We start from the raw sequence: 9,596 nt of genomic DNA, 5'->3' as shown, positions 1-9,596 counted from the left end.
ACAACTTTATTGCAATAAACATATAAAATACATCCTATCATAACCTTGAAAACTGAGTATAACAACATGAAAGGAAAGAGATTATGTGTGTTGCGGATGAAAATTGTCTGTACCAAGAAAAATATTTTGAGGGCTTGGTGTGTAATAATATATTAGCTCAAGCAGTGATATCTTTATACTTCCTGCATATGTGAAGCGGTTTTAAAAGTTATTTTCCTGTTTTCTAGATTAAATAATTTTTAGAAATGTGTTCTTCATCTGAATCTTCAACATGGTCATCTCTCACATTCTTCCTCTATAATTTTTTTCAAATGTATTAAATCACAATTTTTAAATCCTAGTACCTGGTTTTATTTATTAGAGCAAAGGACACTGGCAGCACAGTGGTGAATCTGTGTTCTGTTTTCTCCGCTATCATTTTTTCTCTTTAATTTAATCTATGTCATGGAGATTTCTATAGAGGTCTTACAGTTTTTAAAACTGGAGGAAGTGACTTGCCCTTGCTCTTCTTCCTGTTCACTTTTCAGTGACATAATCTTATCATTAGATCAATTCACACTAAAACTATAAACTTGTCAATTGACTAGAGTTGAAGCAAATATTTAAAATAGAGCTAATAACATGATCCCTGAGAATTTTAGAATGCAAGAATTCATTTTGTGGCACATAATCATTCCAGTTTTCATAGGAACTAGTAGTCCCCTTTTATCTGTGCAGAATGTGTTCTAAGACCCTCCCCACCCCACCCCACCCCCGTCTGTGGTTGTCTGAAAGTATGAACAGAACTGAATCTTATATATACTGTGCTTTTTTTCTAGGCATACATACCTATGATGAAGTTTAATTTACAAATTAGGCACAGTGAGAGAGCCACAATGACAAATAATAAAATTGAACGACTAAGTCAAATAAGGGTTACTTGGACACAAGCACTGACATGCCACAGCAGTCAATCGGATAACTGAAACAGCTACTCAGTGACTACGGTAGACAGTGTGAAAGCACTGGACAAAGGGCTGGTTCACAGCCCAGGTGGGATGGCAGAAGAGTCCCTCATGCCACTGAGAATAGGATGCAATTTAAAAGTTAGGAATTGTTTATTTCTAAAATTCCCCACTTTATATTTTTGGGCTACAATTGACTGTGGGTAACTGAAACCATGGGACATGAAACCACATATAACAGGGGAATATTTCATTGTAATAATGATAACAGGTAAAATTTGTTTGGCTCTCACATATGCTATTAATTTTACAGAGATTGTTTCAGTTATTATATAATTTTAAAAACAAATGTTGAAGATTTAAGTATTAACTTACTATCCCATAATCACACGAGGAGTAAATGACAGAACCAAGATTTGAACAAAAACAATATGACTTGAGAGTGTATGTTCTTAGCAGAGACACCATTCTGCGAGTAGTATAGGGTATTAATTTACTAGGGCTGCCATAACAAAGTACCAGAGACATTAAAATTAATTTAATTTTAATTAAAAATCTAGCGGCTTTTAATGTAAAAATAAACTGGATTTAAAAAATTTAAGAATCACTCTATCTCTAATATAAATTTTGAAACATTAGGACAAATTAAAGGGGCATAATGCCCTCACCTCTCGTTGAGTTCCTGTGGGCAAAGTTTATTGGCAGATATTGAACAAAGACAGTGTGAGTGAATATATAGAACAAGTGCAAGATTCCATGTTCTAAAACTATTAGAATACTCCTCGGGGCTCCTCAACTGCTTGAGGAAAATTTTGCTGATAATATTAAAGATAGAGCTTCTATTTAGGAATCTCTGGTTGTAAGGGAGACCCCAGGCATTCTATCCTCTGTTGCTTTTTCTTTTATCTAAGCATTCTTCCTGGATTGGCTGCAAATACTGTTTCCTGATAACTCAAAAATTTTATCTCCATCTCTGGCTTCTCCTCCTGAGTCAAGATTTACATATCCAATTGTCAATCTGATGCAAACAGTTGAAAGGCTAGTAAACATCTCAAAATTAAAATAGGTAACAGAGAACTGCTGATTATTTTGTCTAAATATACCCGCTAAGTTTTATTCATTGCAGCAAAAGGGCCGTCATTCATCTCCTTGTCTAATTCAAAAAGTCTATGTTATAGCTTTTATACCTCTATTTCCTTTCATCCTCATGTCCAATTTATCAGCATGTCTACCCCCAAAACAATATTCCAAATTCCATTATATCGCTTTGCCTATAGTGTATAAGAAAAATTACCTGTGGTCAGTTAAACAGATCAGACATTATTCAAGACTATGAAAATAAAGGTGCATTGTGTTTGCTTTCCATTATTCTTAAGAAGGTTTATGGGACTCAGCCACCTGTATTTGCTAATTGTCTCTTGTATAAGCTAGGGTCTTACCTTCCCACAGAGGGCCAAGAGTCTTGCCTTTCTTGATGATCACATTTCAAAAGATGGCTCTCAACTTTTTGATAAAGGTATTTCAGGGTGGTAGATGATTTACATCTCAAAGAGGCATAAAAAGAATGTACAATTGCAAGTTTTCTAAAGTAAGTCTTCTAAGAAAATGGAGTAGAGAGTAGAGATCTAAGAGAGAAACCTGCCTAAAGTTTAGTCAAGCTCAGGGAAAGTTAAGTGCATCTTGGTAAATGCTATGAGTCTTCTAACTGAAGGTAGAGTGATCCTTAGCTGTGACTACTGAAATGTCTTTGTAAATCATCTTCCTTCTGTCTGTTTTGCCTTTCTTATTTACTATAGATCAATAAAATTAGAATTTTTTCTGTATAGAATTTATTTATTAGAATAAAATAAAATATTTATAGTAATATTTACACTTAATCACTAGGTGCCTAAGTAAGTTTGTACAAATGCAAATAAAATTATGTCAATCTCAGGCTTAAAATTCTCCTAATGTTTCTCATGGCACTTAGAATAAAATGTAAACTGCTTATGCATATTCATTAAGCCCTAAATGATCTGTTTCTCTGTGTGTTTCTTGGTCACCTGTTATACACACTTTCTTTACTTGAAACATGCCAAAGTGTTCCCGTGTTTTGGCCTTTAAATTAGCTCTCAGCTTGGTTTGTGGTTTTCTCCTTCTACTAGTTATTAAATTATTCTTTCTCTCCTCCAAATCCATCCTTCTGTACTCTGCTGTACTCTTCGATGTAATGACTGACCTGAGCCAATTCAGGCTACATTTCTTTTTGGCTAAGTAACCCCTATTTTGTTTTTGACAACAGCTTGTACTATATAGATACTAGAAAGCTGGAGAAAAAGATATACCTTCTTAGTGTTAGCTTCCTATTCATATCAGCTATCACTTCAGAATGGCCCTAAAACCTAGTGTTTTGTTAACGATTTAAGTTTGTTGTTTTTTCCCCTCCAACTTATAGCTTCCTTTCACATTTGCCAGCCCAATTTTTTTTCTTCCTGTAATAGGCATAAATTTTAGGAATGGTTGTTGGTTGTTGAATGATGTCCTCCAAAAATTTGTATAGAGGTTCTAACCCCTAGTGCCTGTATAGTCTTATATGGAAATAGAGTCCTTGTAGATGTGATTAAGATGCTAGTTAAATAAAGTCACTATGACATAGGGTTTGTGAACCTATTCCCAGATGAGACTGAGGGTCGAGCTGCTATTTCTCATGGCCCAATAACAAGATGCAGATGAATTGGGGAGGAGGAGAGTTTTTATTTCTCTAACTAGTTATAGGGAGAAAGCCTGGAAATTATTGCCAGACCAACTCAAAAATTGCAAAGTTTTTTAGAGCTTATATGCCTTCTAAGCTATATGTCTACATGTAAGTGTGCATTTATCTAAAGACAAAAGCAATTAACTTCTTTTAATCTATAACTAAGGCCTGAGTCCTGAAGATCTTCTCCTGGAGCTTCAGTATACTTACTTAATCTAAATGGGCCTAAATTCTGGGATGATTACCTTTATGTTGTCTCCTGCTAAATCACGCAGGTTTGGGGAGTTCCTTCAGACCTCCAATAAACTTGTTTGTGTAGGCCTGGGGAGCCTCTTTAGACACCCAATAAAACTTGTTTAATCCTAAATGAATCCTGTTAAGAATTCCTTCATTATTTTGTCATGCTTTGTATCCATGACACAGCCTCAGGAAGTACTGTGACATGTGCCCAAGGTAGTCTGGGCATGGCTTGGTTTTAGACATTTTAGGGAGACATGAGGCAACAATCAATATATGTAAGAAGGACATTGGTTGGGTCTGGAAAGGTGGAACAACTTGAAGTAAAGGCAGGAAGACTCAAATCCAGGAGGGAGCTTCCAGGTCACAGATAAGTGAGACACATTTTTTTGAGTTACTGATTAGCCTTTCCAAAGGAGGCAATCAGATATGCAACTATCTCAGTGAGGAGAGGAATAATTTTGAATAGAATGAGAGGCAAGTTTACCCTAAGAAGTTTCCAACTTGAGTTTTCCTTGGAGATTTTGGGGGCCCAAGATATCTTTCTTTCACAGGTGGGAACTTAATGCAATCTGACTACTGTCAAGAAAAGGAGAAAAGACACAGCAAAAGATACACACAGAGAAGAGAACAGGTAAAGACACAGACAGAGGGAAGATAGCCATGTGATGATGCAGAAATTGCAGTTATGCAGCTACAAACCATGTAACACCAAGGATTTCAACCAAGTCCAGAAACAGACCCTAAGAGTAGCTGTGAAACAGACTCTCTCTTATAAGTGAAATGCAGGTTTAGTCAATTACTGATTGTGGAGTTCATTTAAAAAGAGTGAGGTCTGGTGTAAAGCAAGTGACTTCTTTTTTAAAGCTATTTTATTTTATTCTAATTTTATATTTTTTAACTTATTTTATGTTCAGGGAACATGTGAGAGTTTGTTATATAGGCAAACTCATGTCATGGGAGTTTGTTGTACAGATTATTTCATCACCTAGGTATTAAACCCAGTATCATAGTAATCTTTTCTGCTCCTCTCCCTCATCGCATCCTCCTTCCTCTACACTCAGACTCCAGTGTCTGTTGTTTTCTTCTTTGTGCTCGTAATGTAGCAGGAACGGCTTCGGGAAACAGACCTCTCAAACACCAAACTGGAAAGGTAGAAGTTTATTATTATTATTAATTATTTCGGCCTGGAGCCAGGTGATGATTTGTCTAAATGACTCAACTCAGCTAACAAAGAGAAGCTCTGCCTTTATACAGGCTCACACTCTAGATATTACATGGGAAAGTGTAGCACGAGCAGCAGCAGGAAATGGATCTCTTGAACACCAAATAAAGGAGGGAGGAGTTTATTCCGCCGGGAGACCAGGCAGTAATTTGTCGAAAGGAAATTTGTTAATTTCCTTTAACAAAGGAAGGTTCTGCCTTTATATAGGCTTATACTTTAGATGTTACATGTGGAAGAATCTTAGGTTTATAGGTTTAGGAATCACATATGAAAGAGTTCTGGTTTACAGTTTTAGGACTAACATGTGAAAAGGTTTCCAGTTTGATCTTGTTTTAAGTAAAAATAGTGTCATCCAGAGAGTTTCCCCAAGACCAAGCCTGTTATTTTCAGGAAGGAGATTCAGGAGGCACCAGCTGGCCTGCTCTCTCTTCTATTGAGCTGCACAGTGGATGACAGAGGGGGAAGGAATCCCGATGCCTGGGTCTCTTTCCTCAAAAGGATCTTAGGTTTACAGCCTTAGAAATCACACATGAGAGGGTCTTGGGTTTACAGTCTTAGGAATTACATGTGAAAGGCTTTTGGTCTCTGGATGGAGGAGTGGAGTGGTGGTTTGATCTTGTTTAAGTAAAAACAGTGTCTTCCAGAGAGACTCCCCAATACCATGCCTGCTATTTACAGGAAGGAGATTCAGGAGGTGCTAGTTGGCCAGGCTTTTATTGAAAAGCAGTGTGGAAGTCAAGGGGGAGGTGATCCTAGATGCCTGGGCTTCCTTCCTCAATAAGTTCTCATCATTTAGGTCTATTTATAAGTGAGAATATATGGGTACTTGTTTTTCTGTTCCTGCATTAGTTTATTGAGGATGAAAGCCTCCAGCTTCATCCATGTTCCCACAAAAGACATGATCTTGTTCTTTTTTATGGATGCATATTTCTTTTTATGGTGTATATATACCACGTTTTCTTTATTTAATGTATTATTGATGGGCACTTAGGTTGATTCCATGTCTTTGCTACTGTGAATAGTGCTGCAATGAACATTTGTGTGAATGTGTCTTTATAGAAGAATGATTTATATTCTTCTGAGCATGCATATACCTAGCAATGGAATTGCTGGGGTGAATGGTAGTTCTGCTTTTAGTTCTTTGAAGAACCACCAAAGTCCTTTCCACAGTGGTTGAAGTAATTTACTCTCTCATCAACAGTGTATAAGTGTTCCCTATTCTCTACAACCTCACCAGTACCTGTTACTTTCTGACTTTTTAGTAATAGCCATTCTGACCGGTGTAAAATGGTATCTTATTGTAGTGTTGATTTGCATTTTTCTAATTATCAGCCATATTGAGCTTTTTTTTTTCCTTTATGTTTCTTGGCTGCATATGTCTTCTTTCAAAAAGTGTCTGCTCATTTCCTTTACCCACTTTTTATCGGGGTTGTTTGTTTTTTCTCTTGTAAATATGTTTAAATTCTTTGTAGATGTTGGATGTTAGACTTTCTCAGATGTATACTTGCAAAATTTTTCTCCCATTCTGTAGGCTGTTTACTCTGTTGATAATTTATTTTGCTGTGCAGAAGCTCTTACATTTAATTGGATCCCAGTTGTCAATTTTTGCTATTGTTGATTGCTTTTGGGGTCCTTGTCATAAAATCTTTGACTGTTCCAATGTCCAGGATGGTAATGCCTCAATTGTCTTCCAGGATTTTTATAGTTTGGGGTTTTACATATAAGTCTTTAATCCATCTTGAGATGATTTTTATATATGGCATAAGAAAAGGGTTCCAGCTTTCATTTTCTGCATATGGCTAGCCAGTTCTCCCAGAACCATTTATTGAATAGGGAGTCATTTCTTCCTTGCTTGTTTTTGTCAGCTTTGTCAAAGATCAAGTGATTGGAGGTGTGCAGCCTTATTTTTGAATGCTCTATTCTGTTCCATTGGTTTATGTGCCTGTTTTATATGAGGACCATGCTGTTTAGGTTACCATAGCCATGTTGTATAGTTTGAAGTTGGGAAAGTGACACCTTCAACTTTGTTCTTTTTCTTAGGATTGTCTTGGCTATTCAGCCTTAGTTTTGGTTCCATATAAGTCAAAAAATTTTTTTTTCTAGTTCTGTGAACAATGTTATTGGTAGTTTGATAGGAATAGCATTGAATTTGAAAATTGCTTTGGGAAGTATGGTCATTTTAATGATATTAATTAATGCTCTCTATTAGCATGGTATGTTTTTCCATTTGTTTGTGGTTTCTTTGATTTCTCTGAGCAGTGTTGTTTATACTTATTATAGAGATCATTCCCCTCCCTGGAGAGCTGTTTAGGGGAAGAAATACAGGCTTCCTGTCTTAAGGGTACTGCTTCACTTTTGGAGCAGAGAGCAGGCTGTTTTAAAAGGGCACTTGGCATGGGTGGCATGAAGGGGAGGATGTGAGCAGGTACAGGTTTCATACTTACTTTGGTACCTTACCTACCAGGGAGTCAAGCTGGCATCTTTGAGTCAAGGGCAGAACTAGGTTGTAAAGGTTACTGAAATTCTCCAGGAGAGAGTTTCATAGCAGGCATACTTTGGGGTATAAATTGACCATTGTCTCTTGAGGCAAACTCCTGGTGGGTGAGGGTTTTATTCTGGAGCTTCGAAGCAAACAGTCAGATAAACTTGTCCTATAAGCAGTGTCTGATGACAGAGAGATAAAAGGTTATAATTGCAATCCTAAAGGGCTAAGTAGGAAGGAGGGGGCAGGGAGAAATGGAGGAAAGTGAAAAAGTGATTTAAATGAAAGTGAAAAAGCTTTCTTTTTCTTGGAAAAATGGGGGTACTTGAACACATTCTCAGAGACTTTGAGTAAGAACTGTAGCTTCCTGAATGTTCCTGAAATCCTCCGATGGTTTGCTGAAAAATTAACTCACAAAAGTCAGATTAATAGGAGGAAACGTACACAAATTTAGTTAACTGGCATACAAGGTAAACTTCAGAAAGTAGACTCGACTCCTCAATGAAGTCCAGAAGTACATATACCACCTCGAGATTATAGAAAGTACACGGGCTCAGAGCTTGGCAAAAACAAGAGGTTATGATGGTATACCAGGTTATAATGGGAAGACAGATTATGAGTGGAGGAGAGGAGACTTGGCTAGCAATGTTGATCTTATTATGTAGATGAAACCACTCAGAACGCAGTCCTCAGAAAGAATTGATAGTAAATGTTTCTTTCAGATTTTTAAAGGTGTCAGACTCAGTTAATCTCTCCTAGATCCAGACAAGAGAAGATCTGGGTATATTAATGAAGATTCTCTAAAGATGCAAATTTCCTTCACAAAAGACAACTTTGCAGGGCCACTTTAGTCTTCTGACCCTGTGGCAGCCATCTCAAAATACATTAGAAATATATTTGGGGTAAAATATTTTGGTTTCCTTCAGAGATATGGTACAACACCTCAATTTTGAACTTTTTGTGTGCACAACTGTAAGAGAATAAGTTTTTATTGCTTAAATCATCCAGGTTTTGGCACTTTGGTATTTTTTGTACAGCCCTAAAAGCAAATACAGTCCCTATGAGCCTTTACCCTATAGTTCAAAAACTCATAAATGTGGTATTACTCCTGTGATTGTGTTATGTTATATGGTATAATCTTAAAAAGAAGAGATGGTCTGGTCAGTCCTAATCTAATAACTGAAATATTTAGAAGCAGAGAAATTCCTCTGTCTGGTGGCCAAGGGAGCAATGCAGAAGGAGAAATCAAAAGGATTCAAAAGACTCAAAGAATCAGAAAGATTTGGCATGCCATTGCTGGCTTAAAGATTGAGGGGGGCAAGTGATAAGGAATACAGGGGATATTTAAAAGCTAAAAGCAGGCCCTAGCTCATAGCCATGGAGAAAACGGGGAGTTCAGATGTACAGCCAGAGGAACTGGATACTATAAACAACCTTGATGAACTCAAAGAGACTCTTCCCCAGATTCTCCAGATAAGAACCTAGCTGGAGCATATTTTGGTTTTAACCTTGTGAGAACCTGAGGAGAAAATGTAGCTGAGCTTGGCCGGATTTCTGATTTACCAGACTGTGGGATAAGAAATGAGTTTTGTTTTAAGTCACAAGTTTGTTGTAGTTTGTTGTGCAGAAAGACAACACTGATATGTTCCCTTCTGAGGTACCAGCGACAGCCATCTTGTCCTCAGAGGTCTGAGTACCAGCTCTGACAGCTCCTTCCTCTAAGCTCCTGTGGTACCAACAACAGCTATGCAGGGCTCTGTTGGCTCTGTGGGAGCTTCCTCCAAGCTTCCAGTTTCTGGGTGTCCCCATTTATCCCATGTTTCCTCTATCCCTTCTTCTGTGTTTTCTCTGTGTTAGCTCAATATTTTCTTTACGATTTTACTGAAAAACAGTGGTTATGAGATTCCTAACTCCCTTATTCTTCCTATAGCTACCATAACAATTGTAAAACCTAAGATTAGTGTGACAGGTATG

Source organism: Cebus imitator, unplaced genomic scaffold (genome assembly GCF_001604975.1).
Source record: "Cebus imitator isolate Cc_AM_T3 unplaced genomic scaffold, Cebus_imitator-1.0 Scaffold47, whole genome shotgun sequence".
In the NCBI taxonomy this organism is placed as follows: domain Eukaryota; kingdom Metazoa; phylum Chordata; class Mammalia; order Primates; family Cebidae; genus Cebus; species Cebus imitator.
The sequence above is the reverse complement of the archived record's forward strand: the minus strand, read 5'-3'. Positions refer to the sequence as shown.